Here is a 17,263-nt window from a genome sequence, read left to right as displayed (position 1 = left end):
TTACCATAAAATTGAGAATGGAAACAGGGAATGGGTCAAAAAGACAACAACCCAACCAAAAAAGCAGACAACAGCCCAAGGCCACCAAAGTTTTTGTTTTTTTTGAAAAGCGAGAAAATCCCACATCAGGAGAACTACAATTACCAACCCTCTAAACACCTTTATTGTCATGTTTTTCTATAATTTCAATGAAGTAAGGAAGAGTTAACATGCAGATAAAAAGTACGGACAAACAAACGAAAATGGCTACCATGAATGCAATATATAATTCCGTTTCACAAAACTGAAAAATATTTCTACGAGATTTATATGGTAAGAATCAAAATATAAAAAAAGAAGATGTGGTATGATTGCCAAATGAGACAACTCTCCACAAGAGACCAAATGACACAAAAAATAACAACTATAGATCACCGTACGGCCTTCAACGATGAGCTTAGCTCATATCGCATAGTCAGCTATAAAAGGCCCTGAAATGACAATGTAAAACAATTCAAACGTGAAAACTAACGGCCTTATTTATGTACAAAAAATGAACGAAAAACAAACGACAACCACTGAACTACAGGCTCCTGACTCGGGACAGGCGCATACATACATAATGTGGCGGGGTTAAACATGTTAGCGGGACCCAACCCTCCCCTAACCTGGGACAGTGTTATAACAATACAAAAAGTTAAGCGTTTCAGAGATGAATAAATGTTTAGAATTTTACTCAAATGGGTTAAGACAGGCAAGGAATGTTTATTTTGTGGTTAATTCCAATTTCTTTTAAAACAGAAAAACGGTTTCGCTTGGTGTAAATAGTAAATAAATATAGTTGATATAAACATATGTGTACGAGTGTATATATCAAATCTTTAAATTCTTAAAAAGCGTACTATGCTTGATTTACTTGCAATAGAGAATATACTGATTTTTAACTTATTTGTGTAGTATAAAAAACAAGCATTAAATAAGCTTATGATTATGTGTGAGAACAGATACAGATCAGTATTACGATTTTGGTATTTGATTTTTATTTTGCTGTGCTACCACACAATTATATCGGTTTTAAATCCGAGTGCGGATAATAATCACACATTATAGGTTTATCTATATATTAAAAGGGAGGAAACTATACCTCTAGTCAAAATATAGAACTAATTAAAACTTTTTTTTTATATACCTGCAAAAAATATTGAGGCCAATACCGACAACGGTAAGTGATTGATTTTTTTTTATTTTAGTCTGTAAAACACAGAGGTGTGTAATTATGATATGTACAAATATTGCAATAATGTTTGTCATTGCCGGAATACAAAGTTTTAGTTGAAATCATCATTGATCCTCATTTAAATTTTCACCAGGTGAGTGACCTTATTCAATTCAACAAGATATGTATTCTGTATTTAAATGGGTCAAATGCATATCGCAAGTAGTTTCCTTTGCACTCGATTAAGACGAATGATTTTTAAATAAGGTATATTTTATTTTTATTTTAATTAGCGGAAGAGGGGGAGGGGGTAGCTATATTTGACATTTCTGATATATTCATGTCTTAATGTATAGCAATATATATATATATATATATGACGCTGTGTCAGGATTCTAAAAATATCCAGCTACTCAAAGTAAACAGACTAACATTTAAAAGTATCTTAACCGTCACACATTAGGAACTTCATGCACTATACAGATCGATTAAATTATATATTTATCGAAAATCAAATTGCCATTGAAATATACAGTTTGTTATAATACATATATTTTTTCCATTAATGTTTACAGAAGTTGCTTTAAAATAACGAATTTCTAAGTTGAAGAAAATTAAGGCATCATATATCCCATTTTGGATTAAGGACGTTTACATATGTTTTGGAAAAGAGCAACGAATGCCAAAACACTAGTGAAAACGCTGTAATAATGGAGTTATACTCGTTCCGAAATGCATATTTCCCGCTGGACATACGTTATGCCGCAGCCAAAAAAATATGCAATGGTAAAGAAATGCACAATGAGACTAGAAAGATTTCGTGCATATATATTAAAAACTAAAACCAATTATTTGACAAGTAAATAAAGTATTTCTGACTATTGGGTACATCTAACGAACTCTGTGAATTTTCACAGATGCATTGTCAGACAACCAGGAATTTAGTTGACTACCTCACTACTACATGTACTACGAGACGCATTTAATACATCTCAATACACACACCTTAAGCAATCATGTAGAACACACATGAACATCTTGGCTCCACGTACTGACAAAAAATACATATATACAATATATGTTTATTGTCGGAAATATTCGTAGCGAGCTATAGAAGAAGGACGAAGTTTAACGAACTATTCTCTTGTTTCGTATCGAATACAAATACATTTTGCGTTCCCATGTATTTATTATTTTCATCTAGCAATTTCAGCCGGCACTTAAAGGTTTAGTTTTTCAATCCAAGTTGTTCTCATAGAATTTTTAAAAGAAATCGACATGAAAAGTTTATACACGGACCGCGAAGAGGACCCCAAAATTAACTGTTGCATAAAAAGGATTATTCAAATTACCGTTTATACAATATGGAAGAGAGATAACAGGAGGCTAGATTTGTAAAAGTGTAAATAAAGAAAAACCTTATGTGTGTACCTGTTATTTGTACAAAAGCAAGCTAATTGCACGATAAATTATTACGGAAGTTGTTACAACATACTGGAATCTAGTATTAAATGGTATAAATAAATAATGCATATTGCAAACAATATTTGCCACAATTCTACGCATTTGGATAAAATCAAAATGTTATCAGATGCTTTATTTTGTCAACTTTTGCATCGAACATATTTAACCAACATGAATTAATGTCATTATGTGTTACTGAAAGATAAAACTAAGCTTATATGTCTCTGCTTTGCATGACTAGTCCACTAGTCCAAATTTCTTTCCGATATGAATTAGTTTAGTAGTCATATTGAAATATCATATAGAAAAATGTCTTAACCATACACAATTTTATATAACTACTGTTTATAAGCAATACAGTAAATTCATTGACGAATATAAGATGATAGTCATTGAATAATGTCAATAATGTTCCTTTGTGTTTCCTTTTCAGAGAACAGTTTGACAACATGGGTTCCGAATGGTTTAAGAATATGTGTGGTGTACAATTGACAGACAAACAAATGGAAAACATCCCACACACGAGAACAGAACTTGGAATTCACATATCAACAAAATTCGCACAGATGTTTGGAATTATGGGAACTTGTATCGTAGGACCTATTGCAGGGGCAGTCAATACAGACACTAGAAACTGGCCCGATATAAAAGATAAAATGACAACGATGGGTACAGGTGGAGTTGCCTTAGGATTTGTCGTGGGGCCGCTTCTTACTTATTCCTTAATGAAGAATCAAGACGACTATCGAGTGTGGGACAGGTGCTATCGAATACGTCATAGCAGAAATCAAGTTCGTGTAGATCAATTATCTCTTTTAGGATCCGCCTGTGGCGCAGGCGTAGCTGCATATACCGGAAATGGTGCTGCATTTGGCGGACTTGTTGGTATGACTAGCGGAGTCATATTAGCTGCTCTCTACAACAGCGCGACGACAAAGAAGAACAAAAAGTAAAAAAGTTGTCTCGTCAATGATAGTGTGCCATTGAATATATTTTTTAGAAAGTCAATGAATGGTTTATTTTTTTTATCTCGTTTGCTACGAATGTCACAGAATGGAGGATCTGTGGATGTTGATTCGGCGACGACGGCATAAACTTTGTATTGAGCTTGTAGAATTATATTTTAAAGGATAGAGGATTCCTTGATGTTCAAAAATCTTGTTTCTTTATGCCTTTTACCCTCCAGAGTTTACGTCTGACACCAATTATCACTGACATTTTCATCTTTCATTGAAGGAATACAAGAACTGCTAAGGTTTTTTTCGTTCCATTAACTTTTCACAAACCATGCGTAAAAGTCAGCACAGTTACTTAATTCTTTACCTATAACTTAGGGAAATAAAAAGCAACCGATAACTATTAAAGATCCATTTAAAAATTGTAAAAAATGTCAACAACACGTTATAAGTTTCATGCGTCCGAAAGAGCTTTTTGTGGATCTACCTTCATCAGGAACGTTCAAAGCCGAGGAAGTGCAAGAGACGAAACTGTTGGAAAGCTTTATGATCAAAACGTACTTAAACAAAAAAAGCCAAATTCATCTACGTACCGTAAGAAATTGGTGAAAGAAAATTATAAAGAATCTGCGTTGAAATTGTGACATTGTTTTGAGATGGGGGTTTCTTACAGCCATCAGAAAGTCTTCACGGTATTTTAATTTTAAAGTGTCATATTCTTGAGAGAAAAAAACTGCCATAGTCCTCATGTTTTGAAAGGGTTTCATTATTTAACGAGAGACTATCAACACACATAAGACAAAAAAATACAGAATTTTACAGCTTGAAGTTTCTCCTTATGTTGTGCTGCTACATCACTGCACCAGGTTGGGGGTCAAGCGCTCACAAACATGTTTAACCCCGTCACATTCTATATGTTCCTGTTCTATGTAGCCTTTAACATGTTTAATTCAGTGGTCGTCGTAGGTTGCTGTCCATCATGTTCATTTTTGTTTAATTTATTGTTTGTAAAAAAAGAAACACCCAGCAATCTATTTGCATGCATGAGTTATAGTTTACATGCTCGTATTGTGTATACGAGTATTTTTACGTTGATAGCTTCACGTAAACAGAGGTGTGTCAAGTCGTTAAGTAAGCAACTCACTGAAAAAGAGGTGTGCCGAGTCGTCTAGGAAGTAGTTTCACCTAAACAGAGTGACCTTTGATGAATAGACGTCTCATTAACAATCATATCACATCGCCTTACTTATATATTTATAAAGCTTTGACAAGTCGTAAGGGATTATCTTCATATAAACCAATAGATAAGTCGACAAGGGAGAAGCTTCACATACATAGATGTATGCTAGGTCGGTAAGGAAATAGCTTCACATAAACAAAACTATAAAATCAGGACCTGTAATTCAGTGGTTGGCGTTTGTTTATGTGTTACATATTTGTTTTTCTTTCATTTTTTTTTTATATAAATCAGGCCGTTAGTTTTCTCGTTTGAATTGTTTTACATTGTCTTATCGGGGCCTTTTATAGCTGACTATGCGGTATGGGCTTTGCTCATTGTTGAAGGCCATACGGTGACCTATAGTTGTTAATGTCTGTGTCATTTTGGTCTCTTGTGGACTGTTGTCTCATTGGCAATCATACCACATCTTCTTATTTTATATGGTAAAGTCGTTAAGGAAGTAGCTTCACATAACCAGAGGTATGCTAGGTCGTTAAGGAAGAAGCTTCACATAAACAGAGGTATGCTAAGTCGTTATGGAAATGGCTTCACATAACCAGAGGAAGAAGCTTCACATACAAAGAGGTATGCTAAGTCGTTATGGAAATAGCTACACATAAACAGAGGTATGCTAAGTCGTTATGGAAATAGCTTCACATAAACAGAGGTATGCTAAGTCGTTAGAGAAGTAATTCGGAGCTGTGGAATTTATCTTTTTCTGGAGAAGAGAGGAATGTGAAAACTGTGATTATGAAGACTTTCTACAAGTAAAATCATCAACCGTTTTTTTCTCTGCAGAGAAAGAGATAAAGAAATACAGAAAAATAAAACTCATCAAACCCATCCAAACCTCAAAATCATGATTTACTATGTCTGACAAATGTCGGAAGAAAGACAAATCATAAAAAATAACATGCTCTGTATTACTGATAAAAAGGGTCTTTTGATTTGAGGTCCTTGGTCCAAAAATACGAAAATGAGGTCACGGTCCAAGGTCAAGGTCATGTTCAAAATTTTGGTTTTGGCTTGTGATCTCTTATTTTCAGAAATCATATAAGATATCGACAAAATATTTTCACACAATTGTTAGTTGTGACATGTCGTAAGACTTAAATTTTAGTCGAAAGTGTAGGTAGACATTTGATGCAAGTTTTTCCCCTTTTGGTGTTTTGTCTGATGCTTGGTCCGTTTCTGTGTGTGTTACGTTTCGGTGTTATGTCGTTGTTCTCCTCTTATATTTAATGCGTTTCCCTCGGTTTTAGTTTGTTACCCCGATTTTGTTTTTTGTCCCTGGATTTATGAGTTTTGAACAGCGGTATACTACTGTTGCCTTTATATATCGTATAAAGTGTATAAACAAATTAAAAATGGGGAAAAGTGCAGGACCAGATAGAATTGCAAATGAAGTCATTAAATATAGCAGTTATGTTACATGTAAATCCATAACTAAACTTTTTAATCTAATTTAGAAACAGGTAAATATCCGATTCAATGGAGAAAGTCATACACAATATTAATTTTTAAATCTGGAGACTGTACTGATCTTAATAATTATAGGGGTATATCTCTCCAAAATCGTATTGCAAAACTCTTTAGCTCTGCATTAAATAATAGACTAACATTACATTATGAAAACATTTTTGCAAATCAACAGTTTGGATTTAGAGTCAATCATAGAACCACAGATAGTTTGTTTATATTAAAATCTTTAATTTCAAAATATGTTAATAAAAAGAAAGAAAAGATATTTGCCTGCTTTGTTGATTTACGCAGAGCATTTGACACTTTGTGGCATAATGGGTTACGATACAAACTCATAAAAAATGGGATAGGGAAAAAATTTTATGAGGTAATTAGTGATATGTATAACTTAACAGAATCTTCTATTAAAATTGATAATAAAATTTCTAAATCCTTCATATTGGAAAGAGGTGTTAAGCAAGGGGATAGTTTAAGCCGTACTATTTTTAATTGTTTTATTAATGATATACATCAGATTTTTTTAAACTTGTAAACCTTTAGTCCTTCAAAAATCTGAATTGTCCAGCTTGAGTTTTGCAGACGATTTGGTAATAATGTCAAGTTCACATATAGGACTGCAGAATGCAATAAATAAACTAGAGAAGTACTGCTATGACTGGCAATTAACAGTTAATACTAAAAAAACTAAAGTTATGACGTTTCAGAATAAATTTTCTCCCACCCCTGTGGTATGCTATAAAAACATCCAATTAAATGAGACTAAAGAATACAATTTTTTAGGAAACATTATTAACTATAAGGGTAATTTTAAAAATGCTATCCAAGAGTTATCAAAAAAGGGATTGAAGGTCCTATTTGCTTTAAAAAGTAGATTTTCTAACTTTCAATCCATCCCTGTTAATTTATCATGCAAACTTTTTGATGTCTTAATAAGACCTGTTTTATTATATAATAGTGAGGCATGGTTTATGGAAGATTATTTATCCATGTTTAAATCTTTGAAACGTTCAGAACAACATGGTTCTGTTTGTGATATTTTGTCGTTAGAAGATAAATTTTGCTATGAAATGATTCATAATAAATACTGTAAATCTGTCCTAGGACTTAGAAAAACTGCATGTAATATTTCAGCCAAAACAGAACTGGGCAGATTTTCTATGGCTTCATTTATTAAACCACAAGTTATGCTATATTTCTGTAGATTTCATACCAATGATATTAATCCTATGTTAAAAGAAGCCTATGAATTAAATAAGTCCCTGCATAATGATGGTTTACATAGTTGGTATACATTTGCTCTAAATATTTTTAAAGAGACTGGATTAAATGCTAAAGATTTTGAAACTTGTGATAAACCATACAATAAAATTAAATATTCCTTAAAGATGAAGTTTAAACAGGTATCACATGAATTTTATACAAAAAAAGTCTTGAATAAACTTTCTTCTATAACAGACAGTTCGAAATTATTTCTATATGGTCAAATAAAAACTGAGATAAAAATTGAAAATTATTTATTAAAAGAATCAAATTTTAAAACCAGACAATTAATTTCTAAATTAAGGGTTAGTGACCATAACCTAGAAGTTGAAATGGGAAGATATAAAAATGTACCCAGAGATCAAAGGTTATGTAAACTTTGTAATAAAATTGATGATGAATACCATTTTTTACTATACTGCAAACTAAACTCAACTTTAAGAGATTGCTTATTTTTAAAGATTAATAATTTAAATCCTGATTTTACAAATTATCAACCACTTTTAAAGCTAAAACAACTTTTAAATCCTAAATCTGAGCTTTTGACAGAAATTGGTGACTTTATAAAGCAATCATTAGAATTGCGAAAATGAGGTCCATGTTCATCAAAGGCTACATTAATTACCATTTATTACTATGTTTTTTTTTATGTTTATATTTGTAATTCTTCACTGTCTGTATTAAATGTTGTATTTGTGTTTGCTTGACCCATATGGGTGTATTTTTGCAAATAAAATTATTATTATTATATCCAATATCAGTCGTATGGTTATATAACTCATGTACAGTATAAAGTAGAGGCCTATAGTCGTTTGATTTGAGGACCTTGGTCTATGACCTTGAAATTGAGTTCAAGGTCATATGTTAATTTAACGTTCTAGATTTTGACCTTTGCTTTTTACTTCATAAGCATACATGATCAAGCCATGGGACTTTTGCATTAGGTTGCAAGCAATGTGACCTTGAAAAAGCCAACCGGAAGTGACCTGGGAGTAGCTATTTTTTGTACTAAATTAATGTAAAAGTATATATACCATACATTTTTGGAATCGGTGTCATGTTTACTGTCAAACAATACAGGAAGTAACATCTTTTAAACCGGAAGTTAAACATTATCTCCCTTATTTATATCTTTGTATAGAAACCATATATTCTTGGAATCAGCGTACAATAACCTGTCATTTGACGCTGAAACTGACATTTAAAATCAAATATTTTCATTTTGAATTGATCCTTACTTGTGGAAAGACCTTCAATTGTTCTGTGAACAATTGGTTTTCAATTTTAAATTTATCTTTCTTCCTAATATGTAATTCCCACCCATAATAAAGATTTCCTGAAAAAAATTCCGGAGTTTACCGAGATTTCAATTTTTCACCACCTCGGTAATTTTCGCCTAGTAAGCGAAAGTTAAATGTTTACCACTATACTTAAAACAAACAAGAACAACCAACGAAGTAAAAAAAGTTCACTTTTAAAATGTTCAAATATAAGTACAAAAGGCACATTTGTAAAAAGTAAAATAACACAAATACCGAACTATATGGAGATTCCCCCCCAAAAAAAAGAATGGCAAAATCAAAGGCGAAAAAAAAAAGCAAAAAAATCAAACTAATGGAAAATTCTTGACTAAGTACAGTCGTTTCCTTATGTAAAACAAATGGTGGATTAATCAATCCTAATTCTATCTTATTTTTTAGAATTAGATTTGGTCATTCAGATGTGACGTCATTTTTGTGTGCTGTTTTAGAATTTCAAATGTGACGTCATTTTTTGTGCTAATTTACAATTTCAGATGTGACATCACCTTTTGCGTTGAGGCCTTGACTAACTCGGGTGTGTCTATTTTTTGTGTTTGGATTACTAGTATGTTGGTTTATGTTTCCGTTTTTTTTTCTGTAATTAGTTAATACTTTAGTTTTATCATGTATATCTTTTATATAGTCATTTTATAAAATTTACTGTTTGCAAAAGTATAAATTATTCTAAATAATAAGGATGTTCTTATCCCAAGCAGAAAATCCTAGCCGTATTTGGCATAACTTGTTTGAACTTTTAGTCCTCAGTGCTGTTCAACTTTGTACTTGTTTTGGCTTTCGAACTTATGTATCTGGGCGTCACTAGTAAGTCTTGTGTGGACGAAATGCACTTCTGGTGTATTAAATTTTAAACCTGGTGCCTTTTGTTAGCTATTATTCGTGTGTTTCTTTGTCGAATATGTTCTCCTATTTATTTTTATTGTAGTCCTGTAATGTTATGTTGTCATTTTAATGTTATATGTATCATTGCCATTAAAGCGGGAGATTTGGCATGCCACAAAACCAGGTTTAACCCACCATTTTTTTCTTTAAAAAATGTTCTGTACCAAGTCAGGAATATGGCTATTATTATATTATAGTTCATTTCTGTATGTGTTACATTTTAACGTTGTGTTTCTGTTGTGTCGTTTGTTTCCTCTTATATTTGAGTGTGAATTCACATTACTATAAGATGTGTCACGGAAATTTTCTATCCCAAATTCATGTATTTGGTTTTGATGTTATATTTGTTATTCTCATTGTCTAGTGCTTAGTTCGTTTCTGTGTGTGTTTCATTTTAATGTTGTGTCGTTGTTCTCCTCTTATATTTAATGCATTTCCCTCAGTTTTAGTTTCTAACCGACCGGATTTGTTTTTTTTCATTGATTTGAGTTTCGAACAGCATGACAGTTATATATTACATTGTATTGAAAACGATGTTTGAGTAAATCAGACAGACATAATAAGTAAAAGAATTGGGGAACAGCAGTTAACATTATGTTACGATCTTAATCACTATAAATCAAACAGCTAGATCATATAAAAAACCAAAATGACATGTTGACAGAGCACATACTTAGTAAGCAAAAAGGAAATACAAGAATACGATAAAAGTATACAGCACAATAACACAACAAGACATAGCAATGTGATCACTAGTTTGTGATATCGAAAACCCTGGTGTAATATAAGTTTTTCAGTAATACAGATATTTCTTTTGTTGAAATCAAAAACGTTGTTACATACACAAGCGAATCGAACAAGTACAAATATGTTAACATCATAAGATGGTAACAAGGGAACGTCGCCATCTAAAAAGGACATAAGAAAGCCAAAACATTTGTTTAAGGATTTTTATGTAAACTTTAGTTCAGGAACAGTGTATGCAAGTTATGAGTAAGACATCATACATTTCACATGACTTAGTAATTGACATCCCACATGACCATTAATGGTAAAAATAACGTTAATGATAAAAAAAAATTGTTAACATTAACAATAAGCTTATCTGACGCTTATGGAAGAAAACCGTACGTTCAATGCTTGGCGATTTAAGTTTGAGACCGGATTTGTTTGAATTTCAGACATAATCTATAAATATTTACAATGTTATCATAACAATCGAACAATTTACTGGACCAGGTTGATAGTTTTCATTTCACTATCAAACGAAATATTTTATTTTAATAACTACAGTTCAACTTGACTTCACCATTTAATGGCTCATTATCATTATGCAAAGTTTAATATCCAAGTTATAATACTACAAAAAGTATTATTGTACCAGGATGTCATCAAAAGATTAAATATCTTATTTATTAAACTCGTTTAACTATTTTTTACATACACGATGATCCTGTTAATTATTTTTTGTAATAGCTTTAATAGTACAAATGTTACTGCTGCACCAGATGCGCTTTTTGACAATAAATGTACTTTTTTATTTTCAGTGATGTTTAAGAAAAGAAAATTCACAACTTATTCAACAACTGGACAACTGAAGTATAAATTAATATATTACTATTTGTTTATCATAGTTCATGTATTAATTAAGCTGACTCGTAAATTGTAATTAATCCTTAGATACAACGTTTCGATAATAAGGACAGCATGTATGCAGCTCACATGTACAAACTAATGACTAGTTACAACAGCTTTTCTGGTTGATAGTATTTTTTTCGAAATAGTATCGAATATTCGGAACTTCAATAGTTGTGTAAAAGATGTAAGTTTGTACAAATTATAATTTTTATAATTTGAATAATTTGTACAGTTTTTTTTTAATAAGTTGATATTCTAAAAGATATCAGTTAAATATTTTGTATTCTTATTGTATACGTCATCCTAACATTTAGTTCTACTCTCCTTGTCCTAAAACTGGAAATAAAGCCACCTGAATGCTTTAAATTATATTTTCATTTTTCTCCGTAATCCAAAATTATATCCATAAACAGTCTTTTTGTGTTCTTTTAAATATAAAGCTGTATTATGCAGTCATGATGGAAATATGACAGAAATGTGTGAAATAAAAGATTTTGTGCTCGTATCATCCATTTGTGTTAGCGGTTCAAAAATTCTTATAACTAGTACAAAAAAATCTGTACAAATATATAAACATTACAATTTGTACACATCATATAATATATATCTTTATTGACTTCAAATTCGAAATTGATCCCAAAAGTTTAATAAAAAAAAATACCGTACTCCGGTGAAAATTATAAACGGAACGTTCTCGGAAAAAGCTGAATGGAAGGCTCAAACACATCAAAATTGAATTTCGAACAAAGGTTATTATTGATTTTGATATAATTGCAAAAATCAAATTTAAGGACTTCTTTTCACTTTATCTCCCCAGGTAAAGTTGTTTATATAATATATATGTTTTCCCTCCTATACTTCACTTAAGAGACCTTAGGATGAAGATGAAAATAACCGTACGGCCTTTAAAAATAATCCAAAAATCTCATAGTAAAGTAGGTATAAGCGAGACAAAATGAGAAAAAAACCTGCTGTTATTTGCGAAGGGTGAAAGATTACACTAGAACTGTTAGGATCAAAATTCAAATAAACCTTCTTTAAGCAAATGTCCTGTTAAAATATTTCTGTTACAATACTGTGTATTGGCGATTAAACCGAAGAAACTATATGTTAACATGCACACGAGAACATTTGTTTTGTAATCACAAGTTATTGTGAACTTAAAAACTATGAATTTTAACAATCATATTGACCTTACTCAGAAACGGTATACAATGGAAATGCTTTATTTGTCGTCCAAAAAGCTGATAGACTTGTACAAGACAGATGAGATCTTTTATAACAGCAGAAATGTTATACATGTGATTTTAAAATGTAGCCATGCCAATAAAATATTGAAACTATCTAAAGGTATCACTGCACTTCGTTTAGAGTTAACACTATTGGTAAAATAAAAGTATTTGCCTTTTCATATGCTATCAACATTTAAAACAAATTCAATAGTTTTTTTTTAAGTTGATGGTGATGTCCGTCATACCTACATTGTTTCATACCGTCCCTTATTTAGAAAAGGAAAATTATATTTGCATGAACTTTTAAGGTCAAATGTACTTTCTTAGCTGTTTAGCATGAAAATGTAAGCAATTGATATAAATCTTGACATCAATTTATATAAATGGACAATGAAGCACTTGACATTAAACCCAAATTCATCATCTGCTTGAGTAATAATAATCTTTTTAAATAGAGAAATTTGTTTGATATTGGTAGTTTATTAATATATATTACGCATTTAGATTTCATCACAATACATAAAATCGAAGACCTACACATTAACAAAAAGTACAAATATTCAGATATACAATGGAATTGCGTTAATTTGTAAAAAAAAAAAAGATATTACGAGCTAGTACATCAGACTGATAACTTTTTTTTAAAGAAACGTTTTTCAAATATTCTATAGTAGTCTCATCTCTCAATAAGTACAATATACATTATAAATGTACAGATACTGTTATTGAAACGAGAGTCATAATATATCGTTTACTGTGAAAGAGGATCTTCAGAAATACTGTGAAACTCTTGAACTGAATTTTAATGTGCGTATTGTTATGCGTTTACTTTTCTACATTGGCTAGATGATAGGAGGAGTGTTGAGATCTCATAAGCATGTTTAACCCCGCCACATTTTTGCGCCTGTCCCAAGTCAGGAGCCTCTGGCCTTTGTTAGTCTTTTATATTTTTAAATCTTAGTTTCTTGTGTATAATTTGGAGTTTAGCATGGCGTTTATTAGCACTGAACTAGTAATATATTTGTTTAGGGGCCAGCTGAAGGACGCCTCCGGGTGCGGGAATTTCTCGCTGCATTGAAGACCTATTGGTGACCTTCTGCTGTTGTCTGTTTTATGATCGGGTTGTTGTCTCTTTGATACATTCCCCATTCCCATTTTCAATTTTACTCGTGTAGTGATATAAACCCAAAGAAAAACTCTAAATAACTTCTGGATAATTTTAAATCTCGATCTTTTTTTTAAATTAATTCTATCAAACATTTAGAGTTTTCTTCCCTGTAAACCACCATTCCCCATGTGAAATGGAAAAATCTTTTAAAAGAAATAATCCACAATACTTTTCAACATAATAATGAAAATGAATGATAGCATGCACGCTATAAATTAATTACTTTTTGATACCATACAGCATATTTCGATAGTAATGAACATTAAATACTCTACACAAAAAAAACAAGTGATCAGTATGCTGGAGTTTCGTATTGACAACACATTAGTTGAATTTGGAAAATGTTCCATTAATATATCCTACAGAACTGGAATTTATTATTTTAGACTATATATAAATCTCGAGTTTGACATACTCGCTCATTTCAATACCAGAATCTATGACAAACGAGACGATTTCATTTTGAAATTTTCAATTACATTTTCCCCCGTCCCCCACCCACCTTAGAAGCAATTTACCATCTTCACCTTTATATGGGATATCCATTTCCCAACGGTTTTTCAAAAGCTTGCAGCTGCAACTTATTCTTGTAGAAGATCAATAGTGTTTGCGCATTAAGTTGATAACCCTGGAGTATGTCAAGAATTTCTCGTCAATTTTCGTAATAAGGTCATCGGAAGATATCAAAAACCTTTTTGATGAATATTACGTATCAACTTCAGAAATAGTACACCATGGTCTTGAATGATAGATTCTATGTACCCACGTCGTTTATCATTTTAGAAACGTGTTAAAGTTTTCTTTTACTTGAATTGTCTTTATGAATATTACTGTTACTGTTAAGTTTATTTTTGTTAAAATCCATTTGACTTGGCTCGACACTTGTACATCCCGTCATGTGCATTGTGCTTAGGTATGCTTTTGTATTCTTGTCTTTCATTTTTTTTAATTGTTAATATCATACGGCTTAAGCCCCAGTCCCACTAGACCACGATCGCACTACGCTCACCGCGATCTAAAATAAATTCAGATCGTGGTGAGGTCGCTGTATGAGCGGCATGAAAATATAAATTTTCGTTGCTTTCACGATGCTACTACGTCCTCATTACGCTTCTAAAACGATCCTGCCACGATTATAACACGTTCTCACCGCGCTTAATCGGCGACCTCACTACGCTTATCAAGATCTTTCTACGCTCATCACGTTCTCACTACGACCATACCACGAGTTATCAGATTGCAACACGGATCTTACCACGCTTTTACTGCGATTATAGTATGTTCTTAACGTGATCTTACTACGTTATCAGTAATAAGTCAACATCGTGTTCCATATCAATACAATTCCATTCCTTCTATTTCTGATTAATACATAGATTTCTCGTTAACAATACAGTCATGCCACCAAAATCGTCTAAAACACATGGGCGTGGTGGTAGGGGTTGATGTAGAAGTAGATGGAGCTCTGATAGTAAGAAATCATGATCAAGCAGAGATTTCGGTCCGACCAATCCAACCTAAATTACAACCTTTTGCTGGTCTATAAAGCTCAGATGACGATATATTAGTGAACGATAGCAGAGATGACACATATGTGTCAATAGATATAGGAAGATGTGGTATGAGTGCCAATGAGACAACTCTCTATCCAAGTTACAATTTATAAAAGTAAACCATTATAGGCCAAGGTACACCCTTCAACACGGAGCATTGGCTCACACCGAACAGCAAGCTATACAGGTCCCAAAACAATACTAGTGTAAACCCATTCAAACGGGAAAACCAACGGTCTAATCTATATAAACGATAAGCATGGTTGAGCCGTTAGAGAAAATGGACAAGAACTACATACAGATAAACAAAACCTGAAGATTTATAATATATTTTATGTGAAAATGACAATGAGAATGATGGTCTTAGTATGAACGTAGTCAGGTCGTAATAAGAGCGTGTTGAGGACGACAAGGACGTGCTAGAATCGTATTATGGTCTTGAACAGCGTGGTTTAAACGTGGTATAGTCGTAGTGGAAGCGTAGTTGGGTCGCAGTGAGAACGTGATGGTCTTAGTAAGGTCGTAATAACTTGGCTGTGAGATCGTAGTGCAGTCTCTCCGAATAGAATCGCGCTTTCACTACGCTCTCGCTAAGATGGTACAGCGACCTTTGCGATCTTAATACGACCTTAGTGCGCTGTCACTACGCTTCTTCTACGACCCAATTTACCGGATTTACCGATCGCCACGATCGCACTTCGATTGTTTTGAACATGTTCAAAGTTGGCCACGCTAATCACGATCTTGAAGATCTCACCGAGACCGTGGTACGACCTTACTGCGATCTACACGCTCGTACTACAATAGTAGTGCGATCGCGGCCTAGTGGGACTGTGGTATTATTTGTCTATATGCCTTTTTGTTTTTCTTTGTTGACATATTTGTTTGTTTTTATAGTGATTAAGATTTTATCACAATGTTGACCGCTGTACCAATATTTTTGACATTTTCACCTATTATACATGTATGTTTTGTAGACACATCGTTGTCAATATTATGGAATTTTATGCATCTATCATTTCGTTTGTTGATGTTGTTCATAAATGTTTCTTGTTCTCGTTTTTTACGCACATCGTTGTAAATATAATGGAAATTTATGCAACTGTCATTTCGTTTGTTGATGTTGTTCATATATGTTTCTCGTATCGCGGTTTTTTTTTTATAGATTAACTCGTTTGTTTTTCCGGAAAAGGATTTTTTTCTCTTTTGGTTTCCTCTATTTTTACACTGTTCTCTTCAGACGAAAACTATCTTTCTTTTGCTTTTATTTCTTAGCTGTAACTATGCAGTATAACAACTAAATTTTGAGGATAAAGGAGTTAGTTCGATTAGAGCCATATTTGGCCCCGATTATAAAGTTCAATGGTACAAGATAAAAAAAAATGTTTTGAATTGTCTTAAAGTTATGTGAAAAGTTAAAATAGAACTATTCGTGTCAAAGTTTATAAATGCTTTAAACTAGTTAACTAGTACAAGGCAGATGAGATCTGTCAAAACTGCAGAAATGTTATACATGTCATGCCAATTAAGTATTTTAACTATCTGAAGGTAAATTTATTTAGGTAGGAAGATTATATTTGCATGAACTTTTAAGGTCAAATGCACTTTCGTAGCTAGTATAGCATGAAAATGTTTGTTATAAGCAATACATATAAAAGGACAATTCACAATCATTATCAACATTACCTGCTTCAGCAATATTAATTAAAAGATCTTTTGAAATAGATATTTTTTTATTTCATATTGATAGATTGTTAATATATATTACACATTTAGATTTCACCACAATATCTGATAACTTGTTTTTGGACAAATGTTTTTTAAATATTCTATGGAAGTCTCATCTCTAAACAAGTTCAATATAAAATTATAAAATGTAAATATACTGTTACATG

General features: G+C 32.2%; 1 long non-coding RNA gene across 1 annotated transcript; it reads left to right on the top strand.

Annotated features, from left to right (window-relative positions):
* The first annotated feature begins 1,102 nt into the window (after nucleotides 1-1,102).
* Nucleotides 1,103-3,815, top strand: LOC139527110 (uncharacterized). Its single transcript, XR_011665268.1, has 2 exons — nucleotides 1,103-1,201; nucleotides 3,093-3,815. It is a non-coding gene; the product is annotated as an uncharacterized lncRNA (long non-coding RNA).
* Nucleotides 3,816-17,263: the final 13,448 nt, after the last annotated feature.

Source organism: Mytilus edulis, chromosome 6 (genome assembly GCF_963676685.1).
Source record: "Mytilus edulis chromosome 6, xbMytEdul2.2, whole genome shotgun sequence".
In the NCBI taxonomy this organism is placed as follows: domain Eukaryota; kingdom Metazoa; phylum Mollusca; class Bivalvia; order Mytilida; family Mytilidae; genus Mytilus; species Mytilus edulis.
Note: the sequence above shows the minus strand (reverse complement) of the source record. Positions and strands in the feature narration are given on the sequence as shown.